This window comes from Cavia porcellus, unplaced genomic scaffold (genome assembly GCF_034190915.1).
Source record: "Cavia porcellus strain 051 isolate PalLab524CR breed Dunkin Hartley unplaced genomic scaffold, mCavPor4.1 scaffold_24, whole genome shotgun sequence".
Taxonomy (NCBI): domain Eukaryota; kingdom Metazoa; phylum Chordata; class Mammalia; order Rodentia; family Caviidae; genus Cavia; species Cavia porcellus.
The window spans coordinates 54332603-54349122 of record NW_026947507.1 but is presented as its reverse complement, the minus strand read 5'-3'; positions in this window follow the sequence as shown (position 1 = coordinate 54349122).

Sequence of the window (16520 nt, the reverse complement as noted above, 5' to 3'; positions counted from 1 at the left end):
GTGACCCCTAAGCAAATCAGCTCAAGGGTGGACTCTGTTAGTGACTTCAACAATCCTTGTGTAGTTGCTTTGGGAAAAAAAAATTCTCTACTAATAGTTTTAGGTAAAATCAACCATAAATTGCAAGTGAATAGATGGGGAAACATGGTGAAGGTTCTGGGCAGCCAGAAGGAGATAAATCCACCCATTAGTTTATTCATCTGATAATTATAATGCTTGTCCTTTGCTCTAGCTGCTGAGGTAGGTGCATATCCATAAATAAACAACATTTCCACATGAGCACTCTAGCTAATGGTGAGCCATATGCTGGCCAGGAGGATCCAGAGAGGGACCCGGTCACTTGTTGAGGGGAACCAGGGAATTCAGAGAAATGGGATTTGAGCTGAGCCTTAAGAATGGGTGGAGCAGTCCAGGGGGAGGGGAGCAAGGTCGCTCTAGGCAGAGGGACCAGGGTACAAAGGCTGGAAACTCAGACAACACTCAGTCTGTGCTGCGGAAGATGAGGGATTTTACAGGACAGTCTACGGGTTGCATAAGGTGTCAGAGCTGAGGCTGCAAGGACCTTTGCCTTTGAGATGCCTTTTGGCTACGAGTTGTTTGGTTTTGTAGGCATCAGGGATGCAGTGGAATTTGACATATTTGGCAAGGATAATTACAAAACCATATTTACATTGAGAGCAGAAAAGCTACCAAGTGGTGAAAGCAAGGAGGAAATATAAAGAAGATAAAGTCCTCCAAACCAGTCCTAATTTTGTACTTTTCCACCATGTAGACATTCCTTTTGTTTTTATTTCTTTCATATTGCTTCTAGAACCTTAGCTTTTTGTTCTATTTCTTATCTCAGGGTTCTGTTTTCTTTTAGAAAATTACTGGATGGCAGACCCTGCTCACTCTGCTCTCTGTGTTAATGTTGATACTTGTGAAGATGCAAGTCTCCTATCAGCTTTGAAGAGGACTCCTTACCTTAGAAACTCAAAGATGTGCTTACCACAGAGCTGCCACGTGCTTCCCCTGGCTTGCCACTGTGGTGAGACTTCCTGAGAGCCAGTGGCCTGGGCAATATCCACAGTGCCTTTGAAGATGAAGGAAACTCTGCGGTGTATGGCCCTGCACCACTGGGGAAGAAGCACAGTGCCCTGCAGACCTTTTGGGGATTCTCATTTGGACATACCGCTCTAACTCATTCTCTATACATCTCTAACAGCTGCCAATTTTGAGTAGGATAGAGCAGAAATGATGCTCTGCAGAGAGTCCAAGCAACCAGACCAACTGCTTTGTCATGGCCCAAATGACTGAGCTAATCCGGTGGTGCCTGAAGTCTCAGAGCGAGATAGGAATGTGATGGGAAGCTTCAGCACATTCCTACAGAGTGAGTCCTAGCTCAGAGTTTTAAGAGTTTTGGAGTAAAGCTTTGCCTTCTCTGCAGCAGATTTTTCTCCTTTTGCAAAGCAGGCTCAGGCTTTCCTCTGGGAAAGCTACAAGCAGCAGAAAGTTTGACTGCTATGTATTGTTTTCAAGCTATGTGAGTTCTCAAGGACTACGTGTTTGGTGACACACCAAAGCGCCAGGCATGTGCAAACGGCCCTCCACCAGCAATGAGGTTAATCTGCATGAGACCAGATTCAAGCGGGTCCTGAAGACAGGCCGGTACATCAGCAAGGGTCCCCAATGCTCAAAGCCCAGGTTTCTGCCTTACCACTTTGTCCGCCTCTCTTGTACCTCTGGTCTCAGAGGGGAGCTATGACCAATCAACGAAGGAGGAACAAAACTGGGCTTTGTTTCCAGGAGTCTCTGCGGATGCTGGCACCCTTCAAAGAGCAATGCCCAGGACTACAATTCTGCTCCAAAATCGTCAAAGCAGTACACTTGTTTGTTTAATTTGCCTAGAAGAAAATATGACAAAGGCATGGATCTACGACGTGATCCATCTGCAGTGCTTAATATCTGAGTGGATAATCAGAGATGTTCACATAACACAACTAGAAAATTAGTCACAAGGCAGCCTGAAGGGAAGTTATGTGGAGTAAGTTCTCTATGTCAAAATATGACGATATCGTGACCTGTGTGAAGATATCTCAGTGAAGAGCGACATTAGAGCAGGGTTTTAATAATCATGGGGAAATCTGTGACTGTGGGAATATTGTTGTCTTCCTTCACTCCTGTTGTCCTAACCAAATGAACCAGGAACGTGATCGTGGAAGAAAGAAGGGAAGTCATGCGCTGGCTCAGAGGCACAAAGCCACTCTGGACGTGGCTATGGTAAGTGTCAGTGTGCTAAGACACTTATGTGGTATCTTAACCAGGAAGTCTTGCTTACCATTTACCTGCTGAGGGGGTGATGATCCTGACCATTAGCATCTCGGAAAGACTGAAGCTTTACTTTCCCTGGAATAGGTGTTCCTCTGAGCACGGATGTGAAGACGGCATGCTTCTGCCGAAGACACCCTCCAATGGTGTTGTGCATCCAAGTCTTCTGTACAGAATGCCTTTCTCATCAACATCCATTTCTATACAGCATTCCCCCCACACAAGGAACTTACACGGTGTGGCGGTGGCTCGTGTTCGTCGCATCCACTGATCTTAGCATGCTGCGCATCTCTCCGACTTCTCTCTGGCTTGGCAGAGCTGTGGAGTGACCTTTGGAAAACAGCTATTGAGCCAACTGAAGAGCAACACCCCCAGAGACTGCAGTAAAGTCCTGCAGGGTTATGTATCTTAAATCTGAGACCAATAATGGTACCAATTCTCCCGTTCTGTAATTCAAGGAATTGATACAGGTGTGACTATCAGAAATTTTGCCTCTCATTCCTGCAAGCTTTGACTGATGGTGTGCAAGTCTTAGTTTCCAGTGGAGGGCACAGTACTAGTTTTAGTAAGTTTAGATTAATACTTGGCTCCTATGGAATTCTTATGCCACTTAACCATTTAGTCAAAAGGCAATTTTTTCTGTATGGGCAATGAATCCTGACTATTTAAAAGAAATTGAGTTGCTAAAGGGCATTGGAGAAAGAAGAGTTTGTTTGGGATAGAGAAGGGGATACTTTGAGGTGCTACAGAAATCTTATGACATGATAAAATTTAATAAAAATTGCACTTGCTCGATAGTGGAGGGGCTAGTAAAGGTACAGATCTTTATAAATCTTAGGAAATGAAGATTTTGATTTCAATCAGAAAATAAAACTGAGGTACTTTCTGGGCGCAAAAGGACTGTGGATGGTTAGTGGAAGAAAACTGTGAGTATCAGTTACTGTAATAGGATAACTTACAGCAGTAAGGAATGCTGGGGGCCTGAACATTTTCCTTATTTTGACACAAACTTACTTGTCTCCGTATTAGCTGACTGCTTCTCTATTCTTTTTCTCTCATTCTCCTACCACCTAAATTCCACAAGATGTGCTCCTTGTAATTGCACTGACGGCTCAGTATGTAATGCAGAAAAACAAAAGGACTCAGAGAAAGAACTCTCCTGGGCTGGCAGTTTGCATGTTCCCTGCTGGGGGAGGGATAAGCGTATTTTCAGCGGTGCAAGAGCGCTGCTTTATGTTAGGCAAAACATGAGTGTCCTTTTGTCCAATATTGAATCTGCTTGAGAAGTCCGGGCTTTGATGCCAGAATGAACAGGAAAGAAGGGACTGGTTCACATTGTCCTGTAGAACATGACTGAGAAGCTGAGAACTTGGTGTCCATAGTCATGTCCCCAGTAAGATTCTAGGTTCACCAAAAGAGGATCTGTATGAGATCTGAGGATGTATGTATGAGAGCAGCAGCCTTTATCTCTGGGTCTTTGAGGCCGAAGTGACAAAGACGAGGAGCTCGCCTTCCTAACTGTGGGCCTGGCAATTACAAGCCCTCTAGGCCCATAAGCAAGTTATTGCATATAAATCCAGAAGCCACATGTAACCTCCTGTGGGCTCCTCACCAGCCCCTCCGCCTTACAGTCTTACCTCAGTGGCCAGATACACCCCTTGCGGTCAGGTGCGGCTCTCTGACATGCACCAGCATTTCTGAGGAACTCCAGTCCTTTGGTTTCCCTACTCGCCCTCTGGACAGTCACGTAGCCAGCTCTTCCCGTGACTGGGTGAGGTCTGCTTCCAGCACTCTGTCCCTTAGCTATTGCAATCATCATGAGGGTGAGGCTGGACCAAACATGTCCATGATTTCCATGGACATCTTTAGAATATTAAAATGGGGTGGGTGACTCAGTGGATTTTAAGTAGTTAGGAAGTTTTGATGGAGAAGTTTTCTTCTCCTGAGAAAATTAACGTCTAACAGACAGAGTTAGAAATTGACAGTTGAATTACTGAAGCGGAGAGTAAGACCCAGGGATGTTTATGTTAAGAGTCTCAGTGTCGGGAATGTCACTGAGCTTACTGGAGCAGAAAAGTGAGTTTATCGGTTCAAATAGCTGAGAGGTACAGTTGTTCTCTATGGGTTTTGAGCTTGGCTGAATTTAAGAGCTCACACATTATTATCAAGAATCTCCACACCTCTCAGCTCTGCTCTCTTGACTGGTTTCATTCTCAAAAGCCCTCTAAGAGGTAGCACTGATGAAAATTAGTTTTGGGCTTCTATTCTATCAGCTTCGTAACAGCAGTGGAATAAAGTGCTCTTTTCCTAATATTTTAATGAATGTGCTCAGGCTGATTTGGTTGATGTACCTTGGATCATGTGCCCACATCTCAAGTGATAATTACGGATTCTATTTGTGATGTTGAAGTAGGTCCCCAAAACTAGGGCAGCTCACTCAAATGTCACGTATTAGAAATGGGAAAGTCCACAGGGAGAACGAAGCATTCTGTTGTTAGGATGCTAGGTGGGTCACCTCAGTACCTTTCTGTCATTTCACCCTTTGTTGTCTAAAAGCACACACTGTCTTTCAATTCATGCATCTCCACATTTATCATATACAAACACTGCACCACTGTAACAGAATGCTACTATTTCATACACAGCAAAAAGCTACCTTTGCCCGCTCTTTAAAAAGTACAAATATGCTTCGTACAGTTACACTCTGCACCTCCCAATCCAGATCTTTGCTTTGTGTCTGTTTTTGTGCCAGTCTAGGACACAGCTTTTCACGGCCCAGCAGTTGATGGCCAAGTGGTTCATTCATTTAACGACACACAGCAAATACTGTAAGCCATGAGGGAGTAAATAAAATCAAATGTAGCTTCAATAAAATTCTCATTTGGAAGTAAGATGAGGGGAAGATGAATTATCAGTGGCTTTATTCTTCCAGGATTCTGAGTTCTTCCTGTCCTCAAAGGATAGTGACTCTTAATCAGTCAGTTCGTCTCACGAGGTCACTATCTTCTCGTGGCCGTGTTCAGTGTGGACATGGGAATGAACCCTGTTTGGATGGAGCCACGGGTGAGCCATGCGCTTTTTGTGGTGGGGTTTGGGTAGCGCAGGGGACACTTAGGGTTTGAGCATTCAAGCACTGGCTGAAGGAATTTCTTATAACCTTGGAAAGCACCCAAATAATTTGCATTTGGTTAATGCCATTAATTAGTCGTTGGAGCCTGAGACGGTGTGGAACCGTGATCCTGAGAATCTGTTTCCAGCTTCTTAGTGGTAACTTACACAGCGCTACCCCCATTTCAGCTCTGAGTTAAAGGTTGATGGGGGTGCAGGACAGTTGGTGAGACTCGGGAGGGATGATTTGTTTATTCCACACCTCCAGCTGGCATGACAGAGAACACTTTTTCCAAGGTTTTAAAATTAAGATGATTACACTTTCTCCTAAAGCATCCCAACATCATCTTTAAACTGGAAATAGGACTCAAGTCTCTTGGAAAGGGTCTAGAAAATCAAATTACAGCTTCTGGATCCTTTCTTATTCCTTATTGTCAGACTCCCTCGCTTGCTTTGCACGAATTTCGTCTTGGAGTGGAGAATTTTCCTTTTTTGATTTTCAAGGCTGATAGTTATTTGAATGTCAGCTGTCTTGGATCTTCAGATATAAATAAAAAATTTTGTGATTTCTGTTTCCTCTAACTTTCCCAAAGGCAAGCTTGAGTGAATCAACTAAATACACATTCAGCAACCTGACCTTTTCTTACCAAATTCCCCAAAGTTCTGGCCTCAGGGGACACATAGGCTGAGTGGGAAGGCACAGCAGGTCACAGCCCGCCCCCCTCCTGCTGGGTAGTGCAGAGGGGAATATTTACCATCTAGCAGGCATGGGGGGAATCTTTACTATCCTGTGACCCACCTGAACTTGGCCAATACAACATTTTAAGATTTGTCAGTAATCGCTTCCACACAAGCCCTGATATTTTAAAGCAGAAAACAAACAAACAAACAAGGTATTAGTTGGTTCCCAAGTCTGAAAAGACTTTGACTGGTGCATAGGCAGCTGGGAAGATGTGGGTAGTTGACCAGTGTCATCAGAAATCTGTCTTTCTTCTTCGGTTCCCACTCTGTTTTTCTCTCCTCCCTCTCCTTCCTTCTTGGGCAAGCTCTGTGATGATCCGTCACGTCCATGGGTAACACAAAGCTTGTCACCTTCCGGTCATTTATGTCTTCTCACAGTTTAGCAGCACAATGGAAGAAGCTCTCTGCTGTGGTTTGGACAGGCTTGAGTGGGTTTCTCAAAAGGTCTCATCCTAAAGCTGTGTGGCCACTGGCAGGAATGGTGCAGTGGGAGGGAAGAGATGAGTGTCCTTTTTGCAGGGCCTGGCTAGTTCCTGTGGAAGCAGATCATTAAAAGACAGTGTGCCTGCGCCCCGAGCCTCTCTGTCTTCCTGTATCACCATGCGGTCTCTCCTCACACACTTCTACCACGACACCATCTGCTCTGCTGTCATGTAGCCATGAGGCAAAAGACATGCAGGCACCAAGTTCCTGAACTTCCGGATCTGTGTGTTATGGAAGTGTGCATCGTGTTATAAAAGACCCAGTCCCACCTGTTCTGTTCTTAGCAACAGAAAACAGACTCGGGCATCATCTCTCTTCCCAAATTCCCAGCCGAAATTCTAGGCTGACTTTGGGTGGCCTACGTTCGGTTACACTCCTATCTCTCTCCCTGTGTGCACAAGGCCTTCAGTGGACAAGCTTGACCTAACACATATTTTTGGAGGTGATGGGATGAAGAGGTTCTTGAAAATAAAATAAAGAAATTACTAAAAAATGGGCCTTGGACAAGCAGCTGCAAAAGATATTCATCATTGTCATAAGGAAGAATGGGCTAGAGCTTGGAACATTGTTAGCACAAAGAATACGCAAAAGTTTCTTAATATTATCTGTTACCTGTACATAACTTGCCATCACAAGGATCTTATGAAATAATGGAATTAGTACTAATGTCCTTATTTTACAGACAAGGAAACCAAGCTGAGAATAGTCCAAATAGCTAGACAAAAATAGCACTGTGATTAATTTGGCATAAAAGAAAATGTTCAATTATTTCCTTGATGGCCATTTCATTTCAAAGATGCTTCTTGTGACAGTATTGATACTCTTACAAAGTTAGGCTTTATCCAAATGCCCAGTACATACACAGTGGGTTAAAAAACTAGGGTTTTGATTTCAAATAAAGCATTGTACAGCTATAAAGATACATTATGCAAATTTTCAATACCAATATATTCATGATGTTAAATAAAAATCTGGCTAGAATAAAAGTTATATACAAATTATAATCTCATGTATCAAAAGTTATGCAGAAAATACACAAAAAGTAAAGACTATTCCTGGGCTATGGAATTGTGAAATTTTTTTCCTTGTGATGTTAGTATTTTCTAAGTCTTTTATCATGGATAGCTTTCACAAACAGAAGAGGAAGTTACCAAGTAAGAGGACAGAAAAAGCAGTCTGCGGTAGGTAGATACTGATATTTCTTCATTGAAAAAGATGTTTGAGATATCACCTCTATTTTATTAAGCATAGCGTATGTTCCCTCATGTATTTTAAAATTACTTGTAATTTGCTTGGCTTAATGTGTAAGTAAATTGAAAACTCCCAGAAGGGATGAGAATCAAGGAAACAGAAGCGGCATTTCTGCACGGGGCTCTCTGAAGTGCCTCTGGGTCCTTAGGTCTAAGCATTGTTTCACAGTTCATTCATTCCTTTGTGCCTTTACTCACTGAATATTGAGCCACTTATTATGTATCAAATGCAGTACCAGACATGAGGCAGGTAAGAACTAAGAAATGGTGGCCGGGCGTGGTGGCACATACCCATAATCCCAGCACTTAGGAGGCTGAGGCAGGAGGATCACTACAGAGTCTGAGGCCAGTCTGGGCTACAAAGTGAGTTTGAGATCAGCCTGAACTTCATAGTGAGACCCTTACTCAAAAAAATCCAACAAAATCCCCCCAAACCAAAACCAAACAGACAAACAAAAAGGTGGTCCCTGTCTTCCGGATCACAGTGTGAGGAGACATCAAACGATAATTACCCTGTAGCTCTACAAGGCGTGTGTGGGCTATGTGGAAGGGTAATGCCCTGAGTCCATGAAGAGCAGAGTGGCCTGGGTCATTACGGCACTTAGCCAAGCATCCTGGGTGGATTTCAAATTGAGTCTAGAGAGCAAAGTGAGATTAAAACCTGACACGCGTGGTGAACACCCAGCCGGGTAATTTAAGCTGAGAAGCAGGTTTGGGGAAACCTCAAAGATAAAGAACATGACCCCACTTTCACTTTGAAGGTTGAATTTAGATTCATTTTATATTTTGTTTTATTTTCCTTTAGAAGTTTACAGTAATCAATGGCCCTGTTTTTTCAAACAGACTTGAGGAACGTAGATGGTAAAGATTTTCAGATTTGTTAATTGGTCAAAATCGAATCCAAATCAGCCCTAGAAAAACAGGATCCAAATGTTATCGAATGTCAATGAAAAAAATACAGAAACAGGCACCGAGGGAAAATAGAGTGATTTCTTCCTATTTTAAATGATTTCCTCTCATATTAACTTTTAAAAACACATTAACTGGAGAGAATTGGAAAAAAAAAGATAAGACTAAGTTGTCAAGGGTTATTAGAGAATATTATTAAATGAAAGAAAATCTGATGAGAAATTAAAAACCACTGGAGCTGCAAGGGACTCTGGGTAGAAACAATAAGAGCCAGTAAGCCGGATTCTGCTGCACATGTGAGAGAAGTGGGAGCTATCACCAAACTAGATTTAGGGTTCAACCAGGACAGTCTCCTGGGACTTGGCCACGGACTTAGCCCTCTGGATGATGCTGCAAGGTGGAAGTCTGCAATTTACACTGACAGAGCAAGGTCATGGGGATTTTTTGACCTCTCTTTCTTGCTATCATTTTGGGATTTATTTTTTTTTTTTTTGTCTTTTTCCTTTTTATCAGTACCGGGGATTGAACTCATGACTGCCTGCTTACAAAGCAGGCACTTATGCCGCTGAGCTAAATCCCCAGCCCCTCATTTTGGGATTTTAATTGCTACTTATTCACATGGAGCTCATTAATTTCCTAGCCCAAATCGATTTTCATCTGGCCTTACCTATTACAAAGGTTGTGAGGCTAATTTTCTAGGTGCCCAGCTGCCAAACCTGGTCATTTCCATTTCCCGTGGTAAACTGTTGGCCTCCTTACCCTGATCCCCTCTGTGTTCCGGGCTTCCCTTCCTTCATTCCTGAGCTCGCAGCCCGTCTTGGCCTCCTTTCTCCCTGCCCAGCTGTTGATGCCTCTCTCACATCTGCAAGGCTAAGGACGACCCTCCCTGGCCCCTGTGCCCAGACTCTTTCCAAAGCCCTCTCAACATTTCACCCAAGAGTCAGGTGCCCAGCTGGCGTAATTTCCCGACAGCCGGCTGCCCGAGATTTATCACTTCCTTTACTTTTCTTAGGTTTCAGTAAAACTGGACTTTGCATTTCACCCTGATGCAGTCCATGGTTTCTGTCTCCTAGTCACATGTTTGTATTCTCTCTCCTGGAATATCATCCCTTTCCCACTGTCCCGCCTGCCTCTCTGAAGAGAGATCCTTCTTTGGAGCTTTTTCCCCATTGAGCTCTCACCGTATTTTGTATTTTTATGCCACTTCCTTTAATCCATCTTCTATTATAAGAACATATGACATATTTTTATACTCTGCTTCTAGCTTTTTCCAGAGCAGAAATTTGTTTATCCCTCAGCTTTACAGACTTTCATATCATATGAGGTACTAAGGAAACACTCTTTAAATTGAATGCACTCTAATCTCTAGTAACAAAGCAAAATACTATTTACACACAAAATATAAAATTTGAGATGTATCACTTCCTTATGAAATGTATTGTATAAAATCAAAATTATTCTCTAGTGTTTTCTCTAGCCCCATGCATTTAGATAAAGTAAATGATAAATATCATTACTGAAAACAATGTGATAACCTCTGCACCGTTCGGTGTGGGGAAACCTGAGTTGTTCTCATGTAAAAACCCACATCAAATAAATATCACACGTTACACACTACCAGCTGTGTCTCATTTAGAAGGATTAAGGTGTAAAGAAAAGCAGACACTGTGTCTAGGCAGCTGATGTGGCTGGCTGCTTTCTGGTATTACAAATTTGAAGCACTTTCGAGGATTGGAGTTATGGCTCAGTGATAGAGTTACGGCTTAGTATGTGAGTAGCCCTGGGTTCCATCTCTAGTATTGAAAAAATAAATAAGCACAATCAAAACAAAGTTCTTGCTAGTAAATAAAGTCAATACATCTCTTGTTTTGATACTTAGAGCAAAAAATAATTTTCAGTGAATTTACCCATACTAAAATTATTTAATCACTATTTTATAGTTGACCTGTAGTAAAATAGTTCATCACACTCGAACTGCTATAACATTTTTCATTTCTGTGAAAATAACTAGAACTTTCCTATGAATGTTGTTAAATTAAAGCTCTAAAACCGTTCACTTCAAGAGTCTTTGGCGAAATGGTTCAAGTGGAGTCTAGGCATGGAAAAGACTTCTATTATTGTTATGGATTAAGAACTGGTGATCAACTTAACGCCAGTGGAATTAAATCAGCGAGGTGCAGTGTGGGATGCTTCTTGCTTCCCAGGACCCTCACTGCGTTTCCTTTATTCTTCCTTAGATTGCATGTGTCTAAGTGAGCCCTGGCCCCCAAAAAGCCAGTGAGTGCAAGAGATAATAAATTGTGGATTTCTACAGAATTGTGCTGAGCCCGAAGACAACCAATGTTCGCTCCCCCCCCCCCCCAAAGCACGCAGCTTGCAGTTGATGAACAGGCACCCACAGCCCTGCTGCTGGGCCATCACAGGGCGCAGGGCGAGGATCCTGGGGCAGAAACACTCTATGTCCTCTGCCTGGAGCTCTCTCCCCGCCTCCACCAGGGCTGGGGGCCTTGGTTGTCGACAGACAGGGCCGCGACTTACTCTTCAAATAGCCATGGTGCTGGTGTGGAAGGAAAAACTCAGCACTACAACTACCCAGAATGAATGCAATCGTTACATGTCACAGGCATGAACTAAAAGCATAACCATGGTAATGAAAGCAGGGAAAGGGGGCTAGAGAGAGGGAGGGAGGATGGGAAGGAAGGAAGCAAGAAGACTCAAGCCGCGTCCTGTACAGAGCTGTCCCGGCCTGGATGCAGACGTGCTCTGCAAACACGCCCCAATCCAATTTGAACAGTTAACGGCTGCCTCACACTATGGTTCGGAAGAATGATGATCGTATCACCGACTTCCTCTACCGAGGGCAGGACAGCTCTGGGCGCAGGAGCGTTCTTGGTGTTGAAGGGAAGGTCTCCCGGAAGGCTTGTCTGTGCTAGAGAATTCCTCCCCACCCGTCAGGCATCTCAGAGTTGTTCTGTTACAACATTTCCTTCCAGTGTAAGATTCATCTCCATTTGTGCTTGCCAGTTACTATTAAAACCAGGCGTTCTGGAGCATGAGTGGCTGAAAAGAAAAGAAGCAAGCGAATGAGGGTCCCAGGAGGACTCAGAGACGGGGAGCCTGCAGGGCTGTCAGGTTTCAATGACCCGCGATAGAAATGATGGAAACAGTGGCCAGCTCTTTAGATTTCCTGGATGGAGACTAGAGGTTTGAAATCTACTCCATGTCGTCTCCTACATGAACATAATCCGCTGTTTAATGTGCTTTCCTCTTCCAATTCTCCGAGTTACTGTGTGTGTTTTTCTTCCTTATTATATCTTAATCTCCTTTTGGTCGTTAGCCACCGCACTCCTAATTGTGCCAGATGTCTGTGAGTGCTGAGCAAATATCCCTCCTGGCTCCGCGGACAGGCTTGTGTGCACCGCCCCTCTGGCACCTGCCCCCCAGAAGCCGTGCGGGGAAGGGGCAGTGCGGGTGCGGGGTGACCTCATTCCGTGCCTCTCTCTCTCTCTCTGTGCACATTTTCTTTACCAGTCTGATTCTCACCATCCGTGTGTGGCGCAGGTGGCAGCTGCTCAAAACATGCCCAGGCCTTTTGATGACAGACAAGAGCACTCACTGTTTTCTGTCATCCTGGCAAAACTAACAGGGCCACAATGGTATCCTAATAAAAAACATAGCCCTGGAGTCACTCAAGTCATCTTTGAACGGCTTTAATGTATCTCCTCAGGATTCAGCGGTTATTCTTCGTCAAGCTGGTTTAGTCACACCTCCGGGCTTCCTCTATAATATTTGCTGCCAGAAAATCAGGGGAAGGGGGCGGGGGAGAGAGAGGGAGGGAGGGACAGAGGGAGAGAGGGGGAGAGGGAGAGAGAAAGATCAGGAAAGAGACAAGGATACAAAGGTAACACAAAAAAATGAATAGTAGGGCTGGGGATTTAGCTCAGCGGCATAAGTGCATGCCTTGCAAGCGCGTGGTCGTGAGTTCGATCCCTGGTATCTATTTTAAAAAATGAACAGTATTCCTGTACCAACAATAATACACCAAGAAAGTAATCAGGAAAACAATCCCACTCACTCTTGCTTCAAAAGCAATTAAATATCTAGGAATTAATCTAACAAAGGAAGTGAAAGATCTCTATAGTAAAAGCTATAATACTCTGCCAGGCGTGGTGGTGCACACCTGTAATCTCAGCACTTGGGAGGCTCAGGGAGGAGGATAACCATGAATTTGAGGTCATTTTGGGCTACATAGTAAGTTCAAGGCCAGTGTGAACTGCATAGTGAAACCCTGTCTCAAAAAACAAACAACTCCCCCAAAGAAAACAATTGCCCAAATACTATAAACTATACTGCTCTGAAAAAGGAAATCAAAAAGGATACTAGAAAATAGAAAGACATTCCATGTTCCTAGGTAGGCAGAATCAATTTTGTCAAAATGACCATAGATATAGCCATTTCATAGATTTAATGTAATTCCAATCAAAATATCAACATTTTTCACAATAAGAGAGAAAATAATTCTAAACTTTACATACAGCCAGAAAAAAAAAAAAAAAAAAAACAAACAGAATAGCCAAAGTGGTCCTAAGCAAAAAGAACACATGGGAGATATTAAAATCTTGGATTTCAAGTTATTCTATAAAGTTACAGTAGGAAAAACAGGATGATACTAGCACAGAATACAAATATAAGAAGGACAGGACAGGACAGTTCAGGACGCACAGAAACACCCTGAGGACCATTATCATCTGATTTTTGACCAAGACCCTTAAACATACACTTGAGAAACTACAGTCTTTTTAACGAGGCTGCTGGTTATTCCAGAGCAGAAGAACACACCTAAACCCTCACCTCAAATCAAATGATCAAAGATCTACATGTAAAAACAGAAATAATGAATTCACTGGAAGACACATTTTTAAACTCTTGGAAACTAGCAGAAGGAAAGGCTTTCTGAACAGAATCACATTGCAGAAGAAATAACACCAAGAACCAATAAATGGGATCACATCACACTGAAAAGCTTTTGTACAGCAATGGAAACGAACAATGAAGTGAAGGAGGAAACAGCCCTCAGCACGTGATAAACTTCTGCCTGCTCCTTTTTGGGCAGAGGGCTAGTTTCTGGAATATAAAGATCTCAAAAATAATTAGACACCATCTGTCACCCAAAAATAAAAGTCTTTATCAAAATAATGGGTGAATGAAATGAATAGACATTTCTCAAAACACAAAGTACAAATGGCCCATAAAGTCATGAAAAAATGCTCGGCACTTTGGGCCATTAGAGAAATGCAATTCAAAACAACACCAAGATTCCATTTTACTCAAGTAAGAATGACTATCATCAAAGATTTAAAAACTTAGCACTGAGGAGGCTGTGGCCAAAAAGGAATTTTCTACATTACTGGTGGGAGTGTAAACCAGTGCATTCATTATGGAAATCAGTTGGATGATTTCTTAAAAAACTAATAATAGAAGTATATTTTACCTAACTATACTCCTTTGGGTATATTCCCCAAAGGGTTAAAACCATCATTTATAGGATCCATGCACACTCCTTCATGTTTATGGTAGCACAATTCACTATAGCTAAATTATGGAAGCAGCCTATGTCACTGTCAACAGATGAGTACCTAAAGAAATTGTGTTAAAAATACACAGTAGAACTGGACGTGGTGGCACATGCCTGTAATCCCAGCTACTAGGGAAGCTGAGGCAGGAGGGTCACTAGGAAGGCTGAGGCAGGAAGATGGTTGTGAGTTAGAGATCATCCTGGGCTACAAAGTCAGCTCAAGGCCAGCCTGACCTGCATAGTGAGACCCTGTCTCAAAAAGACAAAGCAAAAACAAAAATATGCAATGGAGTACTACTCACAATAAAGATGGACACATTCAAATGATTTGTAGGATAATGGGTGGATCTGAGATCATATTATTAAGTGAAATAAATCAGACACAGAAGGTTAAATATTGGATAGTTTCTCTTACATGAGAAATCCAAAATAAAAATAATTTAAAGTGAGAAATTTTAAAAAATAGGAACCAATGAGATAGACTTTTCTGGGGCAGGAAGATGATTTAGGAAAGGGAAGAAGGGAGGGTGAGGTTGGGGAGGGGAAGCAAGTAATATACAATAATAAAAATGGAAAAGATGTCAGCATTTCACTGTCTTATAATATTTTTATATTTTGTAGAGTAAAATTTCCTATTGTTACTGCTCCATGGATAACACATGTATTCTATCAACTGTATATATATGCAGGTATACAGCTGCATTTATCTATATGAATGTACTTTTCTGGGTTTATCACTAACTCCTTTGCAATGTGACCGTTTCCTAACTGTACTTATTAATCAGTGAGGGGGAAAATCCAAGTTAATATTATTTTTATTTTATATATATATAGTTGTTTCTAATTATAAATTTCCTTTGGAAGCTCGACAGGGCATGATTTATAGAGTACAAAAAAAGTTCTGTGATTTTTTTTTGGCAAATCATATCTTTTTAAATGTAATGGGAGGTGGTTTGATTTAATTTCTAAAATTCCTTCCTGATCAAAATTTCTCTTACTGAAGTTTTGAAAAACTTTATCCAACCTTTTAATCAGAACAATGAAAACTAGTGTTAGCTTAAATTAGAGATTTGTGGAAAATTATAGTTGTTAAAGGAATCATGAAGGAAGTGAATTTCTAATACTGTATAGTTATATACACTGATGATTCAGTCAAATGATCTCAAACCACTTTCAGAGAAGAAAGATCTTTGCTGGCTTTAATTACTTTCCCCCAAATCTCCCTTTCCTACCTGAAATTTTGCCTGTAAATTTCATTTTCCATCACAAAATTGGCTTAGCCTGAACACTAGGATTAATGATGAAAGGAACTGCCCTTTGTAAGTAAGGGAAGCACGATTTATCCAGAGATAAATTTCCAGAGATTAATTTCCAGAGATTAGCCACAAATTAAGAATGCAAATCCTACCGTGCTTCTCAAGGTGGGAGAAAAGTTGGCTTTAGCAAGTTTATGTGCTTTTACATGTTTTTTACAGCAGAAATGTGCATAAGCTGCTAATAAATAGTAATTCTAGGGAAATTTTATGGAAAGTGGAGACTCATTAGATGTGTTCTGTTAAGTCATTAAGTTAAGGTAAAAGGTGAGTTTATCACCAATGAACTGAGAAATATTTTTTATTTGTTCCTGCCTTTGAACTGTCGTCTCAGCATTACATTCCTTCCAGCCAAAGTGGGAAGCATCATGATTCAAGAGACATCAGCATACTCAGTCCAAAAGTTATTACCTGCAGAGCAGGATCAGTCCTAGATGAATGACTTCTTTCTACTTCACAAAACCGAACAGAAAGCGTACAAGCACACATGCTTAGCAAGTAACTCGGCTATAGCCAACTAAGAGTCAAGAATACTAACAGAAGATGAAAAATATCCATCACCCAGTCAATCAGATAAAATTATAATATCTGACATCAAATTGAAATTATGGGGCATTTGAATCATCAATGTCATCAATGAGCAAGTCATGCAAGAGTCTGATGGAACCTGTAGCTCCTAGCAGAAAGGGGAAAGGCCTGGAGCGTTACACTTTCTAAGGGCCATTCCTTTAGGCTCCTGCCTGAATACTCTGAGTACCTGTCGCTGGGGGAGAGTGCAGCATCATTGGCATTGATGTCAAATTTCCTTCTCTCCTCTAAGGATTTTAAGCCTGC